Here is a 27113-nt window from a genome sequence, read left to right as displayed (position 1 = left end):
ATCCCCAGGTTAGATTAAGCCAATCAGCTTCCCTCTCCAAAATCTGAACTAGGAAGCAAAGTCTGTGTGAAACTGACATTTGAGTCATGTTATTAGTGGGGTACCAGAATGCCCTCTTTCTTCAGGACTGATGGTTTCCATCAGATCTGTGGCCTTACAGTAAACACCTTACTTTTTGAGCAAATTTGGAATGGGCTTTGCTCCTGGCAAACCAAACTAAAACAAGGTGGGATGCTTGCCCTTCCCCTCTCACTAGTCCTTCCTGGCACCGACTCCCTGCCCAGGTTCTATGTAGATACTGTTCTCTAAGCCTCCCAGGAGCACTGACCCCCAGCACTGCTCACCCTACTATCCAGCACTGGCCTGGCATATCCCATTAACACTAAGCCTCAGAGTCCTCTGTTTTCACTTCTGTGCTGACTGTGAACTGAGTATCCAGGTGGATTTCACCAGCACTGGAACAACCTAAGATAATATTTTCAAAGCCACAAATGTAAACATGTGATCTGATATGACCTCTATCTACAGCAGGTTTCCACATACAGTAGGCAATTTGGATATTGCAATGTTCATATTCTGCAGATATATCTAGACTCTATAGAAAATAAAGTTACATCATGCTGATCTAAAGCACCCAGGATGCAAGTTTATAACACCAATAACCAATACCTAGGCGCCAGTAACCAATACCTAGGCCCCCATAACTTGAAAGCAGTCCTGTAAACAGGGAGAGCTATCTAATTACATGCATAATTGCTTGTTTGTATCTCCTTTCCCTTTCCAAGTTCTTCCAAACCCTGCCTAAAGGCTCCTGGTGACTTGGCAGCCTCAGGATGGCCCAGCTAATCAGTTCCTATTCTGCAAAAGAGACCCTCAAACTTCCCACCTATCCAGGATACTTGGCCATGGGAAGTTAGCCAAGACTGAGGGGCTTGCTCATTACTTTGAACAGCAAGTGTCCACCAGCGGTAACCAGCCTCAAAGACTGTCCCATCTCCTTATATTTGCACCCTTGTGCATTGCCCTCCCACACTATATAGGGCTGACCAGTGTCACCAATGGGCTATGCAAAAATGATACTGTAGGACTTCTAAGTTCGGTCATAAGAGACATTGTGGCTTTCTTGGAGGACTTGCTCTGGAGGAAGCCAGATTCCATGTTGTACAGATATTCAAGAGCCATATGGAGAGGTCCATGTGGCAAGGGACAAAAGATTCCTGCCAACAGCCAGCCCTCACATTCCAGGCATGTGAAGAAGTCACCTTAGAAGTGGATCCTGCAGCCTCAGTCAAGCCTTCAGATGTCTGTGGCCTCAGCTGCTATCTTGCCTGTAATCTCTTAAGAGACTCAGAGCCAGAACCACTTAGCTAAGTCAAACCTTGACTCACATGAACCTGTAAGATGATAATATTTATTGTTATTTTAGGTTGCTAAGTTTTGGATTAATTTGTTGTGCAAGTTACAATTATACCACCCCTTCCAATTCATTAGGTTCCTCTGTCTCCCCTTTTACCTGCTTCCCCAGCTAAGCCATGCCCTTGCAGGCCAGCCCTTCAGAGCTGGTGCTGCATGTGCCCAAACATCCACCAAGATGGAATACATCCACTAAGGCACAGTTCATCTAGCAGCCACAGGCAAGGTACCCCTCAGAAATACTTCACCGTCCTATCAGCACTACAAGAGAAGCTACACATCTCTCCACAGTCCTGGGAATGAATCCTTTCCATTTCTTTCTTTTATAGCATTTTCTTTCTGTTTATAAAAGTGATACACATTAATTATAGGAAATGTGGGAAATTCAGAAGTTTAAATAACCCATAGTCTCACCACCCAAAAATAATGACTCAAAATTTGGGTATATTTCCTCCCAGTATTGTTTTAAATTACAACAATTTGGCTCAAGCAAAGTTACATCCTGCACTACTTTCTTTAACTTAACATTATATTGTAAGCATTTTCCCATATCACAGAACATTCTAGGGATTTATGATTTTTAATGACTGCATAGAATTACAATGTGTAGATGTACCATAATTTGTTTAACCAATCTCCATCTTTGAACTTGTGGGGTTTTTCCAAGTCTCTACTGTTATAAATAATACTGTGACAAATATTTATATATATATCCATCTCAGCCCATGTCTCTGATTAATTCTATAGCTCATAAATCTGTTTGCATATCAATTCATTTCTTTATATCCTCTAAATTTCTTTAAAAAAAAAATAACCATTAACACATGCATAGAATTTAAAAGTCACAAAAAGTTATACAGTGAAAGTTCATCTTTTTCCCACCAGGGTTCCCTGGTCTTCCCAGTGTCCTTTCTCCAGAGGAGACAGATTTTTACCCATTCTGGATATTCATGTAGAATTCATCTACATATATACAATCACATATGTGTAGATAAGTGGTTCTCAAAGTGTGATCCATGGACCCCTAGGGGTCCTCAAGACCCTCTCAGGAAGCCCCTATGATCAAAACTATTCTCATAATAATATCAATGTATTATTCACCTACCTCACTTTTATTCTTTCACAAGTATACAGTGGAGTTTTCCAGAGGCTGCATGACATGTGATTATATCATCACTTTGACAGCTAATGAAATGTGTCCTTGTGTATTCCTGGGTTTTCTAAGATTTTCTATGACAACTGAGGATGCTTGATTAGGGTACTTGATAATTTTTAAGAGCACAGAGGCCTCTGGAGACCAAAATATTTGATATTTGTTTATGTATATATTATGTATATAATATATAATATATATAGTAGCTTTTCTAAAAATATGACAATATATCTTCAAGATTATTTCATCTTAGCACCTATAAAACAGCCTCAGTGTTTTTAAATGACTGTATTTCATTCTATTTTATCGTTGTTCCATATGTATTCAACCAGTTATTATTGATGGAATTTGGTGTTTTTTTCCCCAAGCTGTTGCTTTCATGATTACTATTATATAACAATAAATATTGCACAGAATAACTCTGCATGCCCCTCATTTTGTACAAATGCAAGTATATCTCTATAGTAAATCCACAGTGGTGGAATTGCTGGCTCGGAGGGTATGCACATTTAAAATATGTACCGCCAAATTGCCTTCCAGAAAGAATATATCAATTTTTATATTTCAAATAGTTGAGAGTGATTGTTTCCTCACAGTGTTACCATCACATTGTGTTATCAAACTTTTGATCACTAAAATCAGATAATTACAAATATAGTATCCCACTGTACTTTTAAACTCTATTTCTCCCATTCTGAGTAGATCAAGTATATTTTCCTATTTTGAAAAGTCTTCTGTATCATCTTTTCTGGAAACTCTCTGCTTATGCAGTTTTCCCATTTGTCTTTTGATTTATTAGTTCTTTCTTATTGATTAGTGGGATGTCTTTATATATTAAGGATATTATCACATTTGTGTCTTTTGGCCCTCTGATTATTTTCTTTTACCATGAAAAATTTTGCAACTATCAAATTAGTAATATTTTTTCATACCTTCTGGGTTATAAGCTCCCCTCACCCAACACACACATGTATTTATTAATTTTTGAGAGAGAGAAAGACAGCACACATGCATGCCTGGGTGAGTGTGCATGAGTGGGGAAGGGGCAGAGGGAGAAAGAATCTTAAGCGGGCTCCACACTCAGCACAGAGCTCAACATGGGGCTTGATCTCACAACCATGAGAACATGACCTGAGCTGAAATCAAGTGTCTAACGCTTAACCAACTGAGCCACCTAGGAGCCACACACACACACGTATTTTAAAAATTTATCCTATATTTTATCGTAGTATTTTTATGAGTTTTTATGGCTTTATCTTTTTAAACTATTTGATTTTTTGGTAAATAATTAAAGTCTAACTTTATTTTTTAAATTTTCTTCCTACATGGGACTCATTGAATTAGCTCAATATTTATTCCATGAAGAAGATGGTGGAGCAGCATGGAGACCCTGAGCTTGTCTCATCCCTGAAATGCAGCTAGATCAGAACCAAACCATTTTGCACATGTAGGAAATTGATCTGAGGATTAACACAACTATCTGCATAACTTGAGCCACAAAACTTGGCAGATATGTGGTGCAGAGAGGTGAAGTGGGGGAGAAAAAGTCATAGAGCTCTCTTTCACAGAAAGAGAACAGAGAAACAGAGAAGGAAGGAGAGTGTAGCTCATCAGGATCAATCAAGAAAGCACTCCCATCAAAAGTAGCTGGAGAGAAAGAGAGAAAGAGTGAAAACACTCACAGGGGACTGAACAAGAAATCTTTTCCCCAAAACCACAGACAGGGAGAAAGCAGAGGGTTTCAGTACCACAAGGATTCTATAAACAGTGGAGTGCAGAGTCTAAAGTTCCGGAGCTCAGTGCCTGCTGGTGTTCTGGTGAGAAAGTAGGACGAATCCCCAGGAGCACACAGCAAGGTCTGAAGGGTCCGTGTGTCACACAGGGAGAAGAAGTTCCCCTGCTTGGAATGCATTTGATAGATGCTATATGGCTTTCCCACAAGCAATGGTTCCAGTGGACCGCAGAGAGCAGCCACATTTGCTGGTATTGGGACAAAGATACCAGAGTGCAGTGAAACCTGGTGCTATGTGTTGTGATTTGCCATAATCTCTGAACCTCTGCCACTGCATGACCACATGAATGTTTTCTGGGACAAGCCAGACCTGGCCATTACTCAGTGAGACCATCCCCCGGAGAGTAGGAGTGGGTCCTAGCCACCTAGGTCTCTGAAGTATTTTGTAACACAACCCCATGTGAGATAAAACTCTGGAGGGAGGTGCCTCCTGGCAGGCAGACAGCTTGGACATGGACAGGGTAGAGGGGTGTAGTGCACAGAGACCTGAGACAAATGGGGAGTGCTTGAAGGCAGGTCAGTGAGAGCAAGAAGTTCCTGTACCAGAGACTAGGGAGCTGGGAGAAACCATTTCAACCTCTCTCAGCACGAACATGGCCATGCACACAGGTCCACCCCAGTAAGCTAAACAGCACAACTTAGTGGACAACAGAACTACCTAGTGGACAACACCAAGCCCAACCCGACTGTGCCCTCCAAGCACATTCCCCAGAAGACCAGCACAAGTCACTCCACCTGCTTAGTGTATCAGCCATAGAAGGCTTCATAGTTTCAGTTCTAGGGGAAACTGGATGTAACTTCATTCAGGCTTCATTCTGTTTGATGGTTCATTCATCTGTTTGTTTTATTTGCTTTTGTTTTTGCTTAAACTGTTTTCTTTTTATCTTTCTTCCCCCCCCCCACCTTTCTTGGGTACAGAAAATTTTATTTTATTTTATTTTTTACTTTATTTTTTATTTTTTAAAAAATTTTATTCTATTTCATTTTCTTTATTTTATTCTATTTTATTATATAATTTTTCTAATTTTAAAATTTTTTCTTAACTTTTTTTTCTTTCCTTTCCCTTCTTTATCTATTCTATCAAGATTCTTTCAATAAGCAAACCAAAACACACCTAGGATCTAGCTTCTTTTATTTGATTTGATTTTTTTTGTTTTATTTTTAATTTTAATTTTTAATTTTATTAATTTTTTTCTTCCTCCAAAATGACAAAACAAGGGAATTCACCCCAAAAGAAAGAATAGGAAGAAATGACAGCCAGGGATTTAATAAACACAGATGTAAGTAAGATGTCTGAACTAGAATTTAGAACCATGATAATAAGAACACTAGCTAGAGTTGAAAAAAGCATAGAACACACCAGAGAATCCCTTTCTGTGGAGATAAAAGAATTAAAATGTAGTCAGGCCAAAATTTAAAATGCTATAATCAAGATGCAATCTCCAATGGATGCCACGATGGCAAGGATGGATTAAACAGAGCAGTGAATCAGTTATATAGAAGATAAAATTATAGAGAATAATGAAGCAGAAATAAAGAGGGAAACAAAGGCAAAAGATCACAATATACGAGTTAGAGAATTCAGTGACCTATTAAAAAGGAAAAACATCCAGAAGTGCCTGAGTGGCTCAGTTGGATGAGCATTTGACTTCAGCTTGGATCAGGATCTCAAAAGTTCAAGCCCCACATCAGGCTCGTTGCTGTTAGCCTGTCAGCCCAGAGCCTGTGTTGGATCTTCAGTCCCCCTCTCTCTGCCCCTCCCCTGCTTGTGCTCTCCCTCTCAAAAAATGAATAAACATTAAAAAAATAGTAAATAAATAAATTAATAACATCTGAATCATAGAAGTTCCAGAAGATGAAGAGAAAGAAAAAGGGGAAGATTTGTAAGCAAATTATAACAGAAAACTTTCCAAACTGGGGAAGGACACAGACATCAAAATCCAAGAAGCATGGAGAACTCCATTAGATTCAACAAAAACTGCCCATCACAAGGCAAAGCACAGTCAAACTCACAAAATACACAGACAGGGAAAGAATTATGAAAACAGCAAGGGGAAAAAAAAGTCCTTAATCCATAAGGGAAGACAGATAAATTTCACAGCAGACCTATCCACAGAAACTTGGCAGGACAGAAAGGAGTGTCAGAATATATTCAATGTGCTAAAATGGGAAAACATGACATCAAGAATTCTTTATCCAGCAAGGCTGTCATTCAAAATAAAAGGAGAGATAAAGAGTTTCCCAGACAAACAAAAACTAAAGGAGTTTGTGACCACTAAGCCAGCCATGCAAGAAATTTTAAGGGGGACTCTTTGAGTGGAGAAAAGACAAAACAAAAAAGAAACAAAGACTAAAAAGGACCAGAGAGCATCACCAGAAACACCAACTCCACAGGCAACATAATGGCACTAAATTCATATTTTTGAGTACCCACTCTAAATGTAAATGGACTAAATGCTTCAATCAAAAGACACAAGGTATCTGAATGGATAAGAAAACAAGACCCATCTATATGCTGATACAAGAGACTCCTTTTAGACCCAAAGACACTTGCAGATTGAAAGTAAGGGGATGGAGAACCATCTATCATGCTAATGGTTGTCATAAGAAAGCTGGAGTAGCCATACTTATATTAGACAACTTCATTTCTTTTTAATATATGAAATTTATTGTCAAATTGGTTTCCATACAACACCCAGTGCTCATCCCAAAAGGTGCCCTCCTCAATACCCATCACCCACCCTCCCCTCCCTCCCACCCCCCATCAACCCTCAGTTTGTTCTCAGACAACTTCATTTTTAAAATAAAGCCTGTAATAAGAGAGGAAGTAGGGCATTACATCATAATTAAGGGGTCTATCCACCAAGAAGATCTAACAAATTGTAAATATTTATGCCCCCTATATAGTAGCACCCAAATATATGAATCAATTAATTACAAATGTAAAGAAACTCATTGATAATAATACCATAACAGTAGGGGACAACAACACCTAACTTACAGGAAAGGACAGATTATGTAAGCAGAAAATCAACAAGGAAACAATGACTTTGAATGACCAGATAGACTTAAGAGATATATTCAGAACATGTCATCCTAAAGCAATAGAATATACATTCTTCTTGAGTACACATGGAACATTCTCCAGAATAGATCATCTATATCAGCCATCAACAAGTACAAAAAGATCGAGATCATACCTCACATATTTTCAGACCACAATGCTATGAAATTCAAAATCAACCACAAGACAAAATTTGCAAAGACCATGAATACTTGGAGATTAAAGAACATACTACTAAAGAATGAACGGGTTAACCAAGAAAGTAAAGAAAAAATTTAAAAGTACATGGAAGCCAATGAAACTGAAATCACAATAGTACAAAACCTCTGGGAATGCAGCAAAGGTAATCATAAAAAGGAAGTATATAGTAATCCTGGCCTTCCTAAAGAAGGAAAAAAGGTCTCAAATACACAACCTACCCTTATACCTAAAAGAGCTGGAAAACAATAGCAAATAAGGCCCCAAAAAAGCAGAAGAAGGTAAATAATAAAGATTAGAGGAGAAATCAATGATATTGAAATCAAAAAAACAGTAGAACAGATCAGTGTAACCAGGAGCTGGTTCCTTGAAAGAATGAACAAAATTGATAAATCCTAGAAATATTGATCAAAAAGAAAAAGGACCCAAATAAATGAAATCACAAGTGAAAGAGGAGAGATCACAACTAACACCACAGAATTACAAACAATAAGAGAATATTATGAGCAATTATATGCCAACAAATTGGGCAATCTGGAAGTACTGGACAAATTCCTAGAAACATATAAACTACCAAAACTGAAACAGGAAAAGATAGAAAAAATTTTTAAGTTTATTTATTTTGAGAGAGAGAGGGTGAGTGAGTGAGTCAGTGAGGGTCAGAGAGAGGGATGGAGAGAGGGAATCCCAAGAGGGTTCTTCAACATCAGCTCAGAGCCTGATGTGGGGCTCGAACCCATAAGCTACGGGTAGGAACAGAAGGAACAAAAAGTAGCAACAGAAGGAACATACCTCAAGATCATAAAGGCCATATACCAAGGACCCACAGCTAATATCGTCCTCAATGGAGAAAAGCTGAGAGCTTTCCCCCTAAGGCCAGGAGCACCAGGGGGATGTCCACTCTCACCACTGCTATTCATCATAATGTTGGAAGTCCTAGCTTCAGCAGTCAGACAACAAAAAGAAATAAAAGTCATCCAAATCAGCAAGGAGGAAGTCAAACGTTCACTCTTTGCAGACAACATGTTGCTCTATGTAGAAAACCCAAAAGATTCCATCAGAAAACAGCAAGAACTGGGGCACCTGGTTGGCTCAGTTGGTTAAGTATCCTCCTTTGGCTCAGGTCATGATCTCACATTTCATGAGTTCAAGCCCCGCATCGGGCTCTGTGCTAACAGCTCAGAGCCTGGAGCCCTCTTTGGATTCTGTGTCTCCCTCTCTCTTTGCCCCACTCACACACTCTCTCTCAAAATTAAATAATCATTTAAAAATTTTAAAAAACACATACCTTAAAAAAAAAACAGCAAGAACTGATATGTGAATTCAGCAAAGTCACAGAATATAAAATCAATGTACGGAAATCAGTTGCATTTCATACACTAATAGTGAAGCAACAGAAAGAGAAATCAAGGAATCAATCCCATTTATAATTGCACCAAAAACCATGAAATACTTAAGAATAAACCAAACCAAAGTGGTGAAAACTCTATACACTGAAAATCATAGAAAGCCTATGAAAGAAATTGAAGACACAATGAAATAGAAAAATATTCCATGCTCATGGATTGGAAGAACAAATATTGTTAAAATGTCGATATTACCCATAGCAACCTACATATTCAATATAATCCCTATCAAAATAACACCAGCATTCTTCACAGTGGTAAAACAAACTATTCTAAAATGTGTATGGAACCTAAAAAGACCCCAAATAGCCAAAGTAACGTTGAAAAAGAAAACCAAAGCTAGAGACATCACAATTTCAAGCTGTATTACAAAGCTATAATCATGAAGACAGTATGGTACTGGCACAAAAACAGACACTCAGGTAAATGGAACAGAATAGAGAACCCAGAAATGGACCCATAAACATATGGCCAACTAATCTTTGACAAAGCAGGAAAGAATATCCAGTGGAATAAAGACAGTCTTCAGCAAATGGTGTTGGGAAAACTGGACAGCAACATACAAAAGAATGAACCTGGACCACTTTCTTACACCATACACAAAAATAAACTCAAAATGGGTGAAAGACCTAAATGTAAGACAGGAAGCCATCAAAATCCTAGAGGGGAAAACAGGCAACAACCTCTTTGCCCTTAGCCACAGCAACTTCTTACTTGACATGTCTCTGGAGGCAAGGAAAACAAAACCAAAAATCAACTATTGGGATTTAATCAAGATAAAAAGCTTCTGTGCAGTGAAGGAAACAATCAGCAAAACTAAAAGGCAACCAATGGAATAGGAGAAGAGATTTTCAAATGACATATCAGATAAAGAATTAGTATCCAAAATCTATAAAGAACTTATCAAACTCAACACCCAAAAAACAAATAATCCCATGAAGAAATGGGCAAAAGACATGAATAGACACTTTTCCAAAGAAGACATCCAAATGGCTAACAGACACATGAAAAGATGCTCAACATCACTCATTGTCAGGGAAATACAAACAAAAACCACAATGAGATACCACCTCACACCTGTCAGAATGGCTAAAATTAACAATTCAGACAACAACAGATGTTGACAAGGATGCAGAGAAAAGAGGAACCCTTGTGCACCACTGGTGCGAATGCAAACTGTACAGCCACTCTGGAAAACAGTATGGAGCTTCCTCAAAAAATTAAAAATAGAACTACCCTGCAACCCAGCAATTGCACTACTAGGTATTTATCCAAAGGATACAAGAGTGCTGATTCAAAGGGGCACATGTAACCCAATGTTTATAGCAGCACTATCGACAATAGCCAAAGCATGTAAAGAGCCCAAGTGTCCATTGACGGACGAATAAACAAAGATGTGGTATGTGTGTGTATGTATGTATATATATAATGGAATACTACTTGGCGATCAAAAAAATGAAATCTTGTCATTTGCAACAACGTGGATGGAACTAGAGTGTATTATACTAAGCGAAATAAGTCAGTCATAGAAAGACAAATATCATATGATTTCACTCATATGTGGAATTTAAGAAACAAAACAGATAAACATACGTGAAGGGAAGCAAAAATAAGATAAGAACAGAGGAGACAAACCATAAGAGATGCTTAAATACTGAGAACAAACTGAGGATTGCTGGCAGAGTATTGGATGGGGGGATGGGCTAAATGGGCGATGGGCATTAAGGAGGGTACTTGTTACGATGAGCACTAGGTGTTACATGCAAGTGATGAATCACTAAATTCTATTCCTGAAATCATTATTAAACTATATGTTAAATAACTTAGATTTAAATTTTTAAAAATATGTATTTATTTCATGGACAATATTTTCTTCCACTGATAAGAAATGCCAACTTTATTATAAAATATTTTTTTGCCTGAATTTGGGTCTCTTTCTTATTCCCCATTCTGTTCATGGATACATTTGCCTACCCCTCCCTTAAAGTATAATAGGTAGACAGCTGTATCCTTCTTGAAATTATTCTTTCTTTATATAATTTACCTATCCTTGCTCCTTTATTTTGCCATATGAATTTTAGAACTGACTCAACTAGTTTTTAAAATTCCTGTTATTTTATTTATTGAGATCACTTAAAATTTACAGATTAACATAGGGAGATCATGTGTCTTTATAATGTTGAGCCTTTTGATCACTTCTCGGCCTTTTGGCCAAGATCAAGTATATAATGTTGAGTCTTTCTATCAATAACACAGGAGCTCTTTTTTTTTCCACGTTCTTAATAACATTTAACGATGTCTTCACACAGTTCTTACATATTCCTTGTAATATTTATTCTTATCATTTCTTTTGTTATTGCAAATGGGGACGTTTTTTCTTTCAAATATAATTTCTAACCAGTTATTATGGCATAGGTTGGGATGCTATTGATTTTTCTATGTTCATTTTGTATCTAGCCTTCTTAGCAGATACACTTATTGCTTATAACAGTTTTTCAGTTGATCTTTGTCGATTTTCCAAGAATACAACTATATCATCTGCAAACAATAATAATTTTGCTGCTTTCTCTCCAATTTTGAGACCATCTTTCCTTCCTTTATCAAATTTTATTGTCAATCTCTTCGAAAAACAAAATTAAATCATGAAGTTGGTGTAGAGCTATGTATCTATTGTTCTCACTGCATGAAAAGGATTCTAATCTCACCATTAAGCCTGATGCTGGGATTTGCCTTGAAAAATTCACCTTTTATTGAATTGTAATTCTTATATTTCCAAACTCCATGGTCCCGTAAAAATTTCAGATCCCCCCAAACAATCTTTGTGGTCCCCATACTGCACCTGCCAGACAATATGCATGTACATCTCAAGCTGGAGGAATGAGTTTGTAGTTTAGAATCAGGTGGTAATCTCTACCTTGAGAACCATGATTAGAAAATTTTAAACATTTTTTTTCTAAAATGGATTACAAAAAGGAGGCACTACACAAGTTTCATTTTAGGGTGTTGAGTGAGAAGTTACCATCAGGGCCTTACTAGTTTTCAAGGAACATTTAAGGAAAGGAGACTATGCTACAAAACCCTCAAACCCAAACCTATTCATACACTATTGACCTTTCTGAACCCTCCCCCCTGAGTTACCTAAGTCCTTGCCTGTTTCTAACATTTTATTTATTTTTTGAGAGACAGAGGGCAAGTGGGGGAGGGGCAGAGAGAGAGAGAGACACAGAATCCAAAGATGGTTCCAGGCTCTGAGCTGTCAGCACAGAACCAGATGTGGGGCTCGAACTCACGAACAGTGAGATCATGACCTCAGCCGAAGTCAGACACTTAACCAGCTGAACCCACCCAGGTGCCCTAATCCTTGCCTGTTTCTGACTCACAAAGCACACCCCAGCCCTGGCCTCAGAGTCATTTCAGAAACACTCCCTATCCTGACCTCAAGCCAGCTAATGTCACCGTTGTAAAGTTTACAAACCCAAATTTCACATCAGTGTTTCTCAGTGAGCATGAGAATAGCCCAAGATGCTTGATTAAAACTTTAGAATCCTGGGGAATGCCTAGGTGGCTCAGTCAGTTAAGTGTCCAACTCTCGATTTCAGCTAAGGTCATGATCTCACGGTTCCTGAGTTCAAGCCTCACAACAAGCTCTGTGCTGACAGCATGGAGCCTGCTTGGGTTTCTGTCTGCATCTCTCTCTGCCCCTCCCCCTCTTGCTCTCTATCTCCCTCTTGAAATAAACACAAAATTAAAAAAAAAAAAAAAAACCTTTAGAATCCGGGCTCCACTGAAGACCTGCTAATATTTATGTATACCAAAATCTGAGAAGAAACACTGCCTTACAGTTCCATTGCTATTACAAGAGCTGATGAAATTCCTACGGCCCAAAAGGCCCAGCTCTTTTTCTTCAACTCTTCCAGGCCCAAATTAAATCATCAGGCTGTCCCTAGAATTATCTAAGTATGTTCCAACCACTCTAGAGGGAACAAACGCTATTTCTGAACTATCTCAACCCAGAGTTTCCAAAGGTTCTATAAATTTATGGGAAGATGGAAACCCATGCAAATCATCCCTGGGTAGATTCTAATGGACATTCTGAAAGAAGGAAGTAAGGCATATTGGTTAAACCAGAACCAGATGAGGTAACTTGGAACTTTCTTTAGAAAAATCAAGCCTTTACTGGGATGGGCCATGAGAGTCTATGACAAGGAGATCTTTCCAGCCATAGTGAGCATGTGCCCAAAACTGGCTCTGTAACCCCATATCCATGGAGCAAGCTTGTGTCTAACTTTCCCAGTGTCTCAGAACACATGTTTGCTCCTGAGTTGCCTTAGATATTAAGGCTAGCAAGATCCAAGACGGTATGTGCAGCGCCCCCTGGTTGCCACATGGCTGATCTGCTGGCTTCTAATTTTGTGGGAGAGGGTTGATTTCCCTGTACACATCTCTGCCCTCTTCCTGCCGCCTCCTTTTCCCCACAGCCTGCTGATGCTGTACAGGTCTTAGACCAATCCACCTGACTTATGGCCACAGGTAAGTACAAGAATTCCTGGAGATAGCCAGCCATATTTACAAAGTATCTACCCCTCACATGCATGGAGTCAGGGCTGCTTTGGAAAGTAGCCGTAGAACACTAAGGAGACCCACAGGCAGCTCCTGTGGTTAGAGTCAAGGGTGGTGAGAAGTGGCAGAACTTCTGCTTTTAAATTGGTCTTTAAGTGAAAAAAGTAAATTGGTCTTTTAGCAAAAGAGTAAAGCAGCTCAGCCCATTAAGGAACCCTTACTCAGAACGGTCCTCCTGACATGCCTCCTGGGGCTTCGAGGACTCTGCTAATGAACCTCCAACATCACCAGCAGTTACTTCCCCGAAAGTCACACCACATCAAGGCAAGTTTGCAGGGACATGAATGCACACCTGGTCCATCGAAAGAGCCCATCTGGTGAGTTTAGCTTCTATCTCCAGCAGCATGACATAATGAGGGAAGCTCCTTTGAGGGAAGCAAAGCATTTTTCCATCCTCCCTCTCCTCCTTTACAGCAGCAATTTTCAAAGCCTGCTGAATACAAGAGGTGTCCCTTTCTTCCAGGGGATGATGAGCTGTTCTCTAGAATTTCATCAGGACATGGGACCATGGGCTACTTAGTAACAACTTAAATTGAGTTATCGAGGTCATTAAATGTTGGGATTCATAAACTAAAAGTAGCTCACTGTTAGCATTTGCAGAGGAGTTTAATTCAGTATCCACTAAAACGTGAGGATGCCTCACAAAGCCTAGCCACGTTTCCCAACTCTTACTTCCTGTTCATGCAATGTCTTAGAGATAGCCGTACTCCAACTATTTTGAGCAAGTTGATTTTCTGTATCACTGGGTCCTCACTGCTATTGTGACTTGCACTCACAAGGTGAATAATATTCCATATGATTTCTTACTAGCAACAAGATTACCACAACTGTTGTGAGTTGGTGAGGTTTTTAAGAGCTGCTACTTTTGATTTTTTTAAGTATAAAGTGCTGTTCATTTAGCCTCATTATTATCAGTTTAGGGTATTATCAATTATTGGGTTAACCCCATGGTGTGTCATGATATATAGTTGCATTAACAGTATTTCAGGCCTACCGTTTTTTCAATAATTGCAGTTTAATAGTAATCATCTATATCCCTGTGCTTTTATAAGGACACTTACCTTGTAATGTGCTGCCTGTGAATGTGTGCCATTGGAATAACTTGAGCCTTCTACCAAAGAAAGCATAATTAAATCACTGGGCTGTTTTAAGACCATGAGGTGCTGCTTTAGCACATATACACTTGCCTGTGCTTGCTTTCCTCGTTTACGATGTGAAAAGTATGCAATATGTATTTCTTACTAGCAGCACACTTTATCACAATTTGTTGATTTTATTTTTCTTCAACTCTTTTTTATCTTCACCAATCCTATTGATCACTGAAAGAAGGAATGGGTGGGTCATGGAACTTTTGCCTCATGCAAGCGGACTACGGTAAAAAACATGTACAAGGACTATGAAGGCTGGGAAGCGTTCTGCAGGCGAGGCCCATGACCAGGACTCAGGACCCCCATCACCACTTCATTAAAGCTCAGATCTGAGCACACGCTGAGTTTCTATGTTTGCAGAAAGAATCCTGCTGCCGAAAAAAATGTTTGAAATCTCTGCACTATGTTTTTTCTATTTATTCAAATACCAGAGTCATTTAAAACAATGCTAGGAAAATCCAGAAAGAAAACACTACCTTGTTAGTTATGGGAGCTGCTTTATTTTAAGAAAAGGAACATGGAAATGAATAGTCAAAGCAGTAAAAAAACAAAAGTAGAACCAGGTATAGGAGGTTTAATTCCATTCAATTTAACCTAGCAAACCACCTGGCTGGGTGCTGGGAGGGAACGATGCCAAGATGAATGAGATAAGATCCTAGACTTTTTGGTCCAAGAGAACAGTGAGAGAAGTTCAAAACTGGTGATGATGCATAAAAGACTCAAAGGGCACCGAGGGGGCCAGGGGAGAGGAGGAGAGGGGAGTCCAAAGGAGAGGGGAGTCACTTTGTGAGGGACTAGGGAGGACACGTCTCCCCATCTCTGGGGTTGGCACAACTTATTCAGTCATCCAGCAGAAATTTACCACTGATAAGACACTGGGCAAGACCAAGGAAAGGATATCAAGAGCCAGAGATTCCCTTGTTCATCTTGATGCCAAAGAAAGTGAGTGAAGACAGGCTTCTCAAACTTGATTGTGCATAAATTACCTGACTGTGAGGGGTTGTTAAAAACAAATCCTGATTCAACAGGTGTGGGGCTGGCCTGATAACCTGAATTTCTAACAAGTTCACAGATGACACCAATGCTGCCAGTCAATACTTTGAGTACCATGGATCTAATAAGCCCATGCCACACTCGGCTATTAGCAATACGTTATAAGGCAACAACTCCTGTGAGAAACACTGCTCCTTGCCTAATCCAGTATTCATTCTCCTTTTATTTAACAATGAGGGCCCCCGTTTTGTTTGGCAGGGTAATATGCTCAGTTAAAAGTGTTCAGTTCCCCAGTATCCACTGTAATGCGAGTGTGGGGTGACATAATTCTAACAAAAGAGGTACAGGCAGAACACCACAGAGAAGACATCCCTTCTTGTTTAAAATAAAACCTCTGATGGAAAAGGTTTTAGTCTTTGTCTTGGCTTTTAGTGTTTTCTCCTTTTTCCTGCCTGAAACATAGACCCAATGCCTTCAGGGGCTGTTACCATGACATTGAAAATCATAGACTGCAGATGTAAAGTGGAAGAAGCAACCTGGGTCCTTCATGCCTCATGGAATGTGCCTACCTGCTGCTACCTGGTGTCTAGGTCTGGGTTTCCCCAGAAGTGGTCCTCAGACAAAAAAATCAACTGCAGTGTATTTGGGAAGTAATCCCAGGAAACACCAGTAGGGGGATGGAAAGCGACACAGGGAAGGGAAGGAAGCCAAGAATGGTGTGTCATCCAACCAATTTCCACAGTGAGAAACTGGAGGTTAGTCTCACTGGGGAAATCTGAGAGACAGGGTAAAACACATAAAAGAATTAGGACACTAAGGGTTGAGGAGCTGGGGTTTGCATGCATGAAATCCCAACCCAGATTGGGAGAGGCCAGCTTCTGTAGGGCATGAATTCTCCAACACACTGACCCACCCTGTGCACAAGCCAAGCATGCTCCCACAGCCTAAAAAAACAAACAAAAACAAAACAAACAAACAAAAAAAACCCCACACACAAAAAAACCCAGGACCAAGACTGGGGTATTTGCAAAATCAGTGAGAACATTGTAGACAGGCATGTGTAGGGTACTAACAGCATCTGCCTGTACCTGTTTTAAAACTCAACCCAGACTCTGTTACTAGAGGCAAACACAATTCCAGCTGAAAACCACCTTAGGAGCATTCTGATTTTAAAAGAGGTTCTCACCCCTATCTCACAAACATAGAGGACAATATTTAATGCTAAGCTATGTATCTGTAATGGCAGAATCCAAGGCAATATGTTTAGAGGCAGGAAGCTTTCTCTAGCAAACTTTAAAACACACTATATAGGCAACTGCTTACTCTGCCAATGGGACCAGCCAGCAGGCTTCTCCACAATGTGGGGATTTTGATATAACACCCAGAGCTTATAAATATGTTATTCACACAGAATATTTTCCCACTTAGTCTAGATTTTATTTTCTTAGTTCTTGGGCAAATCAAAGAGACTTTCAATGAGTTCAGGAAAAAGCATTCTCCAGGTAGGGGAAGCTCCCATCCTTTTAAATGATTAACATCCTTATGAATGACCTAGAAGATGAAATAAGAAGAAAGTTACTCAGAAGGGCACATGGTACCAAGCTGAGACAAGACAGAAATGTGAAGAAAGATTAAAAGAATGAGTTCATAAAGTTCTTGAATGTATAAACTGGAAGCAAGCATACTGAGATCATCTTTATTCTTGTCTGGGCCCTCTGGCTGACCTTGGAGAAAATGAAGGGCCCCAGTGTTGGACTCCACTCCACTGCCCATGGCCCCACTCTGCACAGTGCCTGGGTTAAGAGTTGGCTGCAGCCAAGGCAACACAGACTGGAGATTAAGTGAGCCTAGAATTTCAAAGGTCAATGATTTCAAAGAAAAAATTGGCAGAAAAAGCAGCCATCACTGAGGGGCACAGAGCGGCAGTAGCTGACCCAAGAAAGAGCTCTACCACCGGGACAGAAAAACAGTAAGCTCAGGATCATGGAGAAGGGGAACCACGTTCTTTTTTAAAGAACTTTGGGAAGTTTTCACATGGCAAATATTTCCAAATCTGGTTTCAACATAGCCAAGGACATGCAAGTGAGTAAATGCTTTATCCACATAAGAGTAAACACTCTATCTTCTTTGTGCTGCACAAGTCACAGTGATAGAACTGCCCTCGAATCCCCAGTGCAGGCTCCCTGAAGTGATCTCCAACAGTTCTTTCTTAGGTGCCCTGCTATCTAACCTTTGTGGGTCTCTACTTCCTTATCCATAACATAAGACATAGCCAGGCTTCCCATGCTGTAGGACTGTTGCAAAGTCAAAACAGAAAAGGGGTCACAGATGAGCAGTGGCTTCCGGACTGGGAGAAATATAAAGCAGGTATGGGTTTGTTGTTCTTATGATATCATTGTTGATACATCCCTGTGACTTAGGTTAACACAATGTGGCTCTGAGGATTCAATGAAATGGTATCTATGGAGACTTCGCACCAGTGCTAGCACATAATATGTATCTCTGTATGTGCTGGCTGTGGTCATCATCATCATGATCACCCTCCCTCCATCACCATCACCACCAATAGAACCACCATCACCACCACTACTGTCTCACCACGACCATCAGCACCAGCATCACCCTCCTCACCACCACCATCCCACCACCACAGTCCTCTTTGTAATTGCCATGCATTGCTCATTTTAAATTACAAATGTCCATAAATGGTGAACATTCTCTTCCCTTGGTTCATGGGCTTTAGGCTGTTTGTGTTTTCTTTTTGAGTCAATGTCTGAGCCACCAAGAAACATTAGAAAAGTGAGCAGTAAGGCTTTCTCTGACACCCTGAGAGGTTCTTCTCCTCTAAGAGAAAAGTACTGACTGATGTGAGATGACTCTGAAACCCATGAACCCTCTGTCTTGTTTTTGTTTTTGCCCCATCTTCATTCTTGTCAGCAGCACTCACACAGGTGCTGTCACCATCAGCCTGCAGCTTTGTAGGCGGAAATCTTCAACCAAACAGTCACAGAGCAGATTTTCATTAGCCCTGCAGCTATTCAAAGGTGGTTTACCCACCTGTGGACAAATGAGAAGCATCCCCCCATCTTCCTTCCAAGGATTCATAGTGTCAGAGAATGTGCATGCTGAAAAAGCACTCTACAATCTACATGTCCTGCAGTGTATACACTGGGGAACCGGGACACAGAAAAATAAAGGGCTCCTACAAGAATACCCAGGTAACAAGAGGTGGACACAGGGCCACAACCCATGTCTGCTTTGTTCTCAACCCAGTGTTCTTTCACTACTTGGTGCCCCCTCTTCTTGGAGTCATATGGTACTGTCAGAGCCTTGGCAGGAGAGGTGACAGGAAGGCAGTGCACACAGTTGGGAGAAGCCAGGAGCAGCTGGAAATTAGCTGGCTACAGTCAAGATGAAACAAACATAGAAACAAGCCCCTGGACCAGAGAGATGCTGGCATGAGAAAAGGCAGAAACAGAGTGGGCATGTGCAAGGGGTAGGAAGAACGGATGGAAGCTCAAACCCAGCTGGCAGGGACATCCAGCCAAGCTGCTCAGAGGAAGGTACCTGGGACCCAGACTCCTGGGACTCACTGCATTACGGTTCCACATCTCTAAGAAGTCCAGCCCTGACCTGGAGTGACCAAGGATGGGGGAAGGACTATCATTCTGAAACATAAAGGGCTGCCTTTGATTTCAGATGTTATTTTAGTGATTGCTATTCCAACCTTACCATCCTGAAAGGTCTCGTGTGATGAAAGCTTAGGTCAGGGGTAGAAACCACAGGCTGGGAATGAGGGTTCCCCAAATCTTGAGCATAAAAGTCTGGAAAAATGAAGCAGGAATTTCACCCCAAGTCCTGATCCTGACAGCATTCATCAGGGACTGAGTTTCTGCAAGAGCTGATGATTAGGAGAATCAGAAAAAAGTAGTCTTTAACGAAAAGACACCTTCATATGTTTCACGTGTGCCTTAAAAAATAAATCTTAGAAGTCAAACCTTTTTATTCTGAGCCAAATATACAGATTGTGTGCAAGAACAGGTTTCCTACCTACTGGCATCTCTTGAGCTCAATAGTTTATCTTTGTGCAAATAAAGAGGGCATTCTAAGCAGAAAATAGTGTGTGTAATGGCACAGAAGCAAGAAACAGCATTTCTTTTCCTGCCCAGAGAACAGCAAGGATAGCAGGAAAATGGGGTGTGTGTCAGGCGGCAGCCACAGAAAAGTTTGGAAAGCAGGGACAGGATACATCTTGGAGGGCTTTGCACACTACATGGGGTCCCTTGGATTTTATCACAATAGATCCTCATGATGACCCTCACAGACAGTCAATCCTCATTATTGACACATTTGGTATGTGCAAATTCTCCTAGTCACCAAAATTTACTTGTAACCCCAAAATTAATTCTTGCAGTGCTGTTGTGGTCATTCACACACATGTGCAGAGCAGCAAAAAGTGTGCATGATCCTAGCTCAGGTCAGACAAGATGATGCTCTTTCTGTTACAGTTCTCATACTATATAAACAAGGGCCTTTTTAAATTTAATGCCACATTTTACACATTTTGTGCTTTGTGTTGGTGATTTCACTGTTTACAGTAGTCCCCAAGCATAGTGCTAGAGTGCTGCAGAACAAGAAGGTAGAGGAAATGCGTGTGTTAGATAGGCTTCATTCAGGCACAGGTTACGGTGCTATTGGCCATGAGTTCAGTGTTAACCAATCAACGATATATATAAAATGTCTTTAAACACAAACACACATACAACAGGGTTATATGCTGGCATATTAATTAAACCATTGTGACCAGAGGCTCACAGGAGCCTAATTCTGTATTTCCCCTAGGAGCACTGGTTCAGTGTTTGCTAATGCAGTGTTCTCAGTGACTTTATAGAACAGGACAACCACAAATAAAAAAAATCCACTGTACCTATATGGCTTTTATTTCACTTTTAAACTTCCTTTTCACAGAAGTCCTAAGTCTCACAAAGTCAAGTCTTTCCAAAAGCACCATTATGTACTAAGTGACGGAGCCAGGACTTGAACCCAAATGGTCTGACACCTGCTCCCTTCATATTTCTACCTGAAATGCTGCAGATGCAAACCTAGCAGAAATGCCAGTGTCCTGGAGGCCTCAGAAGTCTACAGGCAGCCAGGCCATGAAGGTGAAAGATAATTCAGTGCATCTGCAGAGATTCCTAGTTGGCTCTTGACTGGACGGAATGACCAAGTAAAGAGGTAGAATCTTGCCTGGCTCCACTGAGCTGGGCTTCATGAGGACTCGACTTACCAGTGGCCTGTGACAGGATCCACAGTGAGCTGCCGGCAGCCGCCCGAGGGGCCCAGCGACTTAACATTCCACGTGCAGCAGTGCCGGGCAGCCTGGAGTCACATAACAGCAGTCTGGTGTGAATATGCTGAACATTCCCTCCGGCAACCCTGAAGCCTTCCTTCCACTTCCAAGTCCTGCCGTATTTTTGAGGAAGGCTGAACAGATTATAAAGGAAATCCTAAAAGGAGATGATGTTCTGGGGAGCAAACCATGAAGAGGAAGGTGTGGGGTGAGACAGAGCTGCAGTTTCCTACCTAGGCTGTGTTTCTTTTAAGTTCTTAGATGACTGCTCTGTATTCAGCTGGTGTGCATGAAAATATAAACACCACTAGTGAGCAGTGAAGTGTGTGTGTGTGTGTGTGTGTGTGTGTGTGTGTGTGTGTGTGTGTGTGTGTTGGGCAAACAGCATGTGGCGGTGGGGCAGGGAATAACAGAAAAAAGAAAGAAATTTTTTTCCCATCTGATATATTAAGTAACTGACCATCTCCATAAGATCCCTCTTCAAATCTGCCAAAACTGGAAGAGCAGAAAGTCCCTCCCAGACCATGTTCCTCTGCAGAGAATGGAACAAAGTTGAAAAGTGCCAGACTAGATTGCAGAAGCCTCAGATTACTTGTGGAGTTTGTCTTATGATCCCAATTCTCCTTCCAAGGGCTTCTGCCCCCACACAGTCACTTAGAGCCCTATGGTCTTGCCCTATGTCCACCTTCTAAGAAGTGTGGGAATTAGTGCTGAAACAAACCCCACAGGCCAGTACTACCTAAGAGAGAGCCCTGACGCTAGTAAGAGGATCTTCCAATGTCTACTGAAACACTGCTCCTCCTGGGATGTTGGGAGGCAGTATTGACTACATACCTCCAACAGCCACTCAAGTCTACACATGCTCTTCTCACGCCAGAGTCAGCAAACTATGGCCCTCAGGCCAAATCTGGCCTGCTACTTACTTGTGTAAATAATTTTTTACTGTCACAGAGCCATGCTTACTATGTATTGTCTGTGGCTGCCTTCACACTACATGGCAGAGCTGAGTAACTATGACAAAGACTGTATGGTCCACAAAGCCTAGATATCTGCTATCTGTCCCTTTACAGAAAAAGTTTCTGAACCCGTTTCAATAAAACGAATGAGTTTTCTTACATTACACTGAAATGTGCAATCTGTCCTATTGGTCATAATTCTCCCCTGGAGGGCCCTGGGAGGCTATGCCCTCCTCCATCAGGCAACCTTGCAGTTTTATATGATTGATCATTGCGGTCTGTTCTTGGTCCTCCCTTCACTGAGATGGAAACCCCTGCCTTAGTCACTGCTTGTATTTCAGAGGAGGACCCATGCGCACCCAAGCCTGGTCATGCTCTGCATTCAGAGGAAGCTTTGTATTTCCTATGCCGCTCCCGCCCCACCCCCACCTCCACCTCACAAATCTCTGGGTTCTTTAACTTAGGTTCTTAAATATATAGTGCTAGATATAACTTGTATTTATTCAGGCATCAATTCCCTTTACAAAGACCCTGTCTGGTGATGTTTGCTTCACCTATTAATCAATGTACAGCCCCAGCCAAGTGGGTAGGGTAGCAGGCAATTGTAGACAAGTGGGGGGGAAAAAATGTTTCAACTCAGTTTGGTTGGATATTAAAATCAGTGATTGTTTAGACAAAAAAAAAAAAAAAAAAGAGCTTATAGACCAATTCCTTTATTTGACAGATGAGTGAGCAGAGGCCAGAGAGCTTATGGAACGTGCTCCAGGTCACAAAACTGAGCAGTGGTGGGAGTTAGACCAGCACTCGGGTGTCCTGACTCCAGGATCATTCTTTCCACTGTTGTTTTTATTTTTCTCTCTCCATATTTCGAATTCCTTCAAAACCACGGTAAAAATGTTTTGAGTATCTCGGTGAACAACAACTGGGAGAGGAGGAGATCTTTACTAGGCCACATTATCCTATATGCAAGGATTCCCCTTCATCCCACATTCCCCCAGCTCTCTGAGACTCTGGAATCAGACCCAGGATATTCAGAAACATCATTAACATTTATATAATTGGTATAATTTAATGAGCACTGACTATGTTCCAGGCACTCTGATAACTGCTTCTATACACATCATCTTATTTAGTCCTTATGACAACAACAAAATAGATGTTGTTAACCATACTGTATGACTTTAAAGAGCCAGCTCGAGGCCATTTGGTGCAAATGGATCCCAAAGAGACAATCTAACTCCAGAACTGGAGTCCATGGCTCCCACACTCACCTCCTCCTGCTGTTGAAACCTCACTGCGTGGCCCAGAGCCAGGCCTTCCCACAGAGGCAGCAGGTATGGGTCTATGAGGCATTATTTGCTTGTCCTCTCCCTAATACTTTTCTCTTTCTCTTCTGTTATTTTCATGCTCAAACAATTATTTTTTTGCTCAACCATCAAAGATCTATAATGGACCCATTCACGCTTTTGTTTCCTTTTCCTGCTTGTTTTTCTCTTCTCTCGGTTTTCCTCTCCTTTTAATGGCTTACATCTGTCTAAAGTCCCCAGAGTATTCCCAGCTCAGACAAGGAATGCAGGAATAAGAATTTGCTCCCCTCTGGATCCTGTCCTATTAAAGACGTGATTGATGCTATCAACCCAACCTCCTCCAGCAAGCACCTGGCCTTGACCTATAGAAAGGGATAACCTTGGACCCCGAATTCAGTTTTTCTCATATTGAACCTTTCTACACCACATACTACGAGTGATGCTGGATTACAAAGAAGAAAATATCGTCCCTGCCCTCCTGGAGTTTACTGTCTAAAGGGACAGAGAAACACATGCACAGATCATTACCCAAACAATATGGGATATGAGGCAAATTATGAAGCCCAGAGCAAGGGCATTTGACTCAGCCTGGTCGGGGGTCAGGGAAAGTTCAAGACAGAGAGAAACACTTAAACTGAGTAGTTTTGTATCAGTAAAACCCATCCAAACCCAGGAAGGGGAAGAAAGTGTGGGTTCATGCAGAGGGCTTAACATACATGGACCCTCAGTCTGGGGCCGACTGAGGATGGAGGAGTAAGGGCACTTTACTCCCGTAATGGCCTCCACTCAGTGAGCACTTGCACCATATCTTGTGCCCCTTAAATGTTATCTCATTAAATCTGCATACAAATTAGGTAGGCAGCACTAGCCCCATTGCACAGATCACCGGGGCTTAGAGACACCAAGTCCCTTGCCCAGGCTCGTGCAAATACAAAGTGGCAGGGGTGGAGTGGGACAAGTGCTTGTTCTCACCTTCAGACCCATGCTCCTAACCTCTACATACAGGTCTGCTCTCCCTGGAGCTGTGTGAGCTTTTCTGTTCCAGCGAAACATACTCATTGTCATTCACTCAGAGCGTTCATAAGAGGTGAAGGAAGGGACTGAATGTGCTCAGGAGGGTTCCACGAACCCTGAGGGCAAACACTCAGGAAGGGCATGGGCAGCTGCCCTCTCCCAGAAGCATCCCTGCTCCGAGGAGCTCACCAGCACAGCAAGGAAGGCAAGTGGTGCCAAGGTCGACGAAATGTGTTTGTGCCCACTCTCAGCCACACTGTGCTATGGCTGCCATCTGTGCAGGTCCCCTTAGAACGGCACCTGGGGCCTGTGTCTCCCTTCCCATCACTGCTAGCCCCCCGCCTTATCCCTGAGTATCTGGATGCCTGCTGACCAGCAGGTGGCTGTTCAGTCCCTCAGGGTACAGTCCCTCAGGGTCCCTCTCCTCCTGCATGTGTCTCCATTTTCCTCTGTCCGGGAACCAGGCTGCACTGCAGATTGGCTCCGGCACAACCCTGGCCTGGAAATTGCCAGCTATTTTTGGTAATGACATCACCAATGATAGATAAATGTTTTACTCCCTCTTCCAGGCCCCTTGCTGAACTTAGTACTTGAAACAAAAACAAAGCACTAATGAAAACAGCAACAGAGTCCACAGGTTTATGACAATTAAAGGAAGCCCTGCAGCCGGGCTGCAAAGCCCAGGGCCAGAGCAGCTGGAGAAGCTGCAGCGTGGAGCCTGTGTCTGCACCTCCCTCTGGGCCCAGCAGCTGGGCCCGGCCACACTGGCCTGAGGGCCAGGTGCGAGACGGCAACACCAGGCCTCCTTGAAACACAAGCCAGCTGCTGAGGCTTAAAGAGTCTTGCGAGGCCAATAAACAGTGGGTTTGTTTTTGCCTAAAGGCCCCAAGGGTGTTAGTTATAGTCAGAACAATCTTCTTAAATCAGACCCTGTGTTTCCTGGCCACAAATCCTGGGTCTGAGCAGCCTGCAACTCTGCGGCACTTACCTGTGGCAGGTACCCAACGCTCCAGAGAGCAGCGGCTTTCAAGTCACAAGTGCCTGGTGGAGTCCTGCCTCGGTCACTTGCTGGCTGTGGGACCCAGGGCTCTGCCTCAAACTCGCAAGGCCTGTTTCTTCACCTATAAGATGAACAAAGGGTTTATTATACAGAGCACAAAAGCCTTACTCTGAGAATCACCTCACTGAATCTATGCAGAGGACAGACACATAGTAGGAGCTTAATCTCTCCTCCCTTTTGGTGAAGAATTCCTTGCTCCTATATTGGATTTACTTTCAGAGAGCTATCAAAACACATTTCCTGTATTATAATAATTATAAACTCTCTCTTTCCCATCTGTTTGAGAACACCTTAAGAAAGGTTGTATCTTCTCTGTCTTTGTATATCTAACACTTAATACACAGCAAATGTGTCCCCCCAAAATTCTTGTTAAATGAATTCATACATCCATGTGCTTAGTGGAATAAATAATACCTAGAAATTCCCATGTGTATTTACTAAAATCCTTTTCTCCACTGCTCTCTCCTTTTCTTGCATCGTTTCATTCACAGATTCAGCAAACATTTGGTGACCAGTCCTTATGTGTCATCCTCACTCCAAGCACATGGGAGGACATAACGGTGCACAAAGCATGGTCCTCAAACTCTTCTAACCCTGCAGGAGTAATAGCACAGGTCTAAAAGCCAACATGGGGCATGGGCCGTGTCCTGTAAGGAATATCTATAGTGTTCAAAGTGCTCTGTGAGTTTAGAAGAAGAAGCAATCCCTGGGTGGCAGTAGTAGCTTCATGGAGCATATGGCCTTTGAACAGCACCTCTGGGTTTGTTTCATTCTGGCCCCAATTCTAAAAGTTTTTTACAGCACTCCCAAGCAAATAGAGGCTAATGGTTTGAGTGCAGACGAGATGAAGGGAAAAAGACTCTTAGCCATTGGCCAGACCTCACTGTAATCAAGAAAAGCTTTCCAGCCAAACTTCATATGAAGAACAGCTCCATGACTTAACCCTGCTAATAGAGTCTGAGGCCAGATGAAGGCCACTTGGGGCCCATGATACTGCCAGTGACTGCCTTATCCTGTTTTGTCACTCGTCAATGCCCAACCGTTAATGTGACTCAGTGTGCTTCTGTATTTGCTTCACTGCATGTGCTGCAGACTCTGCACACGCTCAGCATCACCAAACAGCTAACAGAGTCTTGGATACAATTTAGTCTCCATCAGTCTGATGAGGTAAAGCAAGGCAAAATCACCTGACAGCTGCTGTCATCATCTATAGATTGGTTTTCCTTGGGGCATGGCCAAGTCTCATATAACCACCCGTGATGGGGAAGCTGGAGGGGTCCCATGGTACAACAACCTCCAAGAACCACCTCCCTCAGCAGGGCTCTGGGCAGACTCTGTTAGAGGGATATATTGGACTGCAGGTTTAGGAGGAAGATGGCGGCATAGGAGGACACTGGGCTCACTTCGTCCTGCTGACCACTTAGATTCCACCCCATCTGCCTAAATAACCCAGAAAACTGCCAGAAGACTAGCAGAACGGACTCTCTGGAGCCAAGTGTACACAAGAGGCCCACAGAAGAGGGTAGGAAGGGTGGAGAGGCGGTGCGTGCTACACGGACAGGTGGGAGGGAGCCAGGGCAGTGGAGGGGCAGCCTGCCCGGCAAGGTGGAATCCCCAAGTCTGGCTTGCAAAAGCGGAG

The 27113-nt window shown here is 41.9% G+C and overlaps 1 protein-coding gene across 1 annotated transcript in view; it reads right to left on the bottom strand.

Moving 5' to 3' along the window:
* The window catches only part of ALK (ALK receptor tyrosine kinase), an 815814-nt gene that overhangs the window by 682114 nt on the left and 106587 nt on the right, over window positions 1-27113 (bottom strand). Inside the window, exon 2 of the mRNA XM_045054731.1 lies at window positions 25403-25535. The gene's annotated coding sequence lies outside the window, so the exon portion shown is untranslated. The remainder of the gene's footprint in view (window positions 1-25402; window positions 25536-27113) is intronic.

Source organism: Felis catus, chromosome A3, assembly GCF_018350175.1.
Source record: "Felis catus isolate Fca126 chromosome A3, F.catus_Fca126_mat1.0, whole genome shotgun sequence".
Classification (NCBI taxonomy): Eukaryota; Metazoa; Chordata; class Mammalia; order Carnivora; family Felidae; genus Felis; species Felis catus.
The sequence above is the reverse complement of the archived record's forward strand: the minus strand, read 5'-3'. Positions and strand labels throughout refer to the sequence as shown.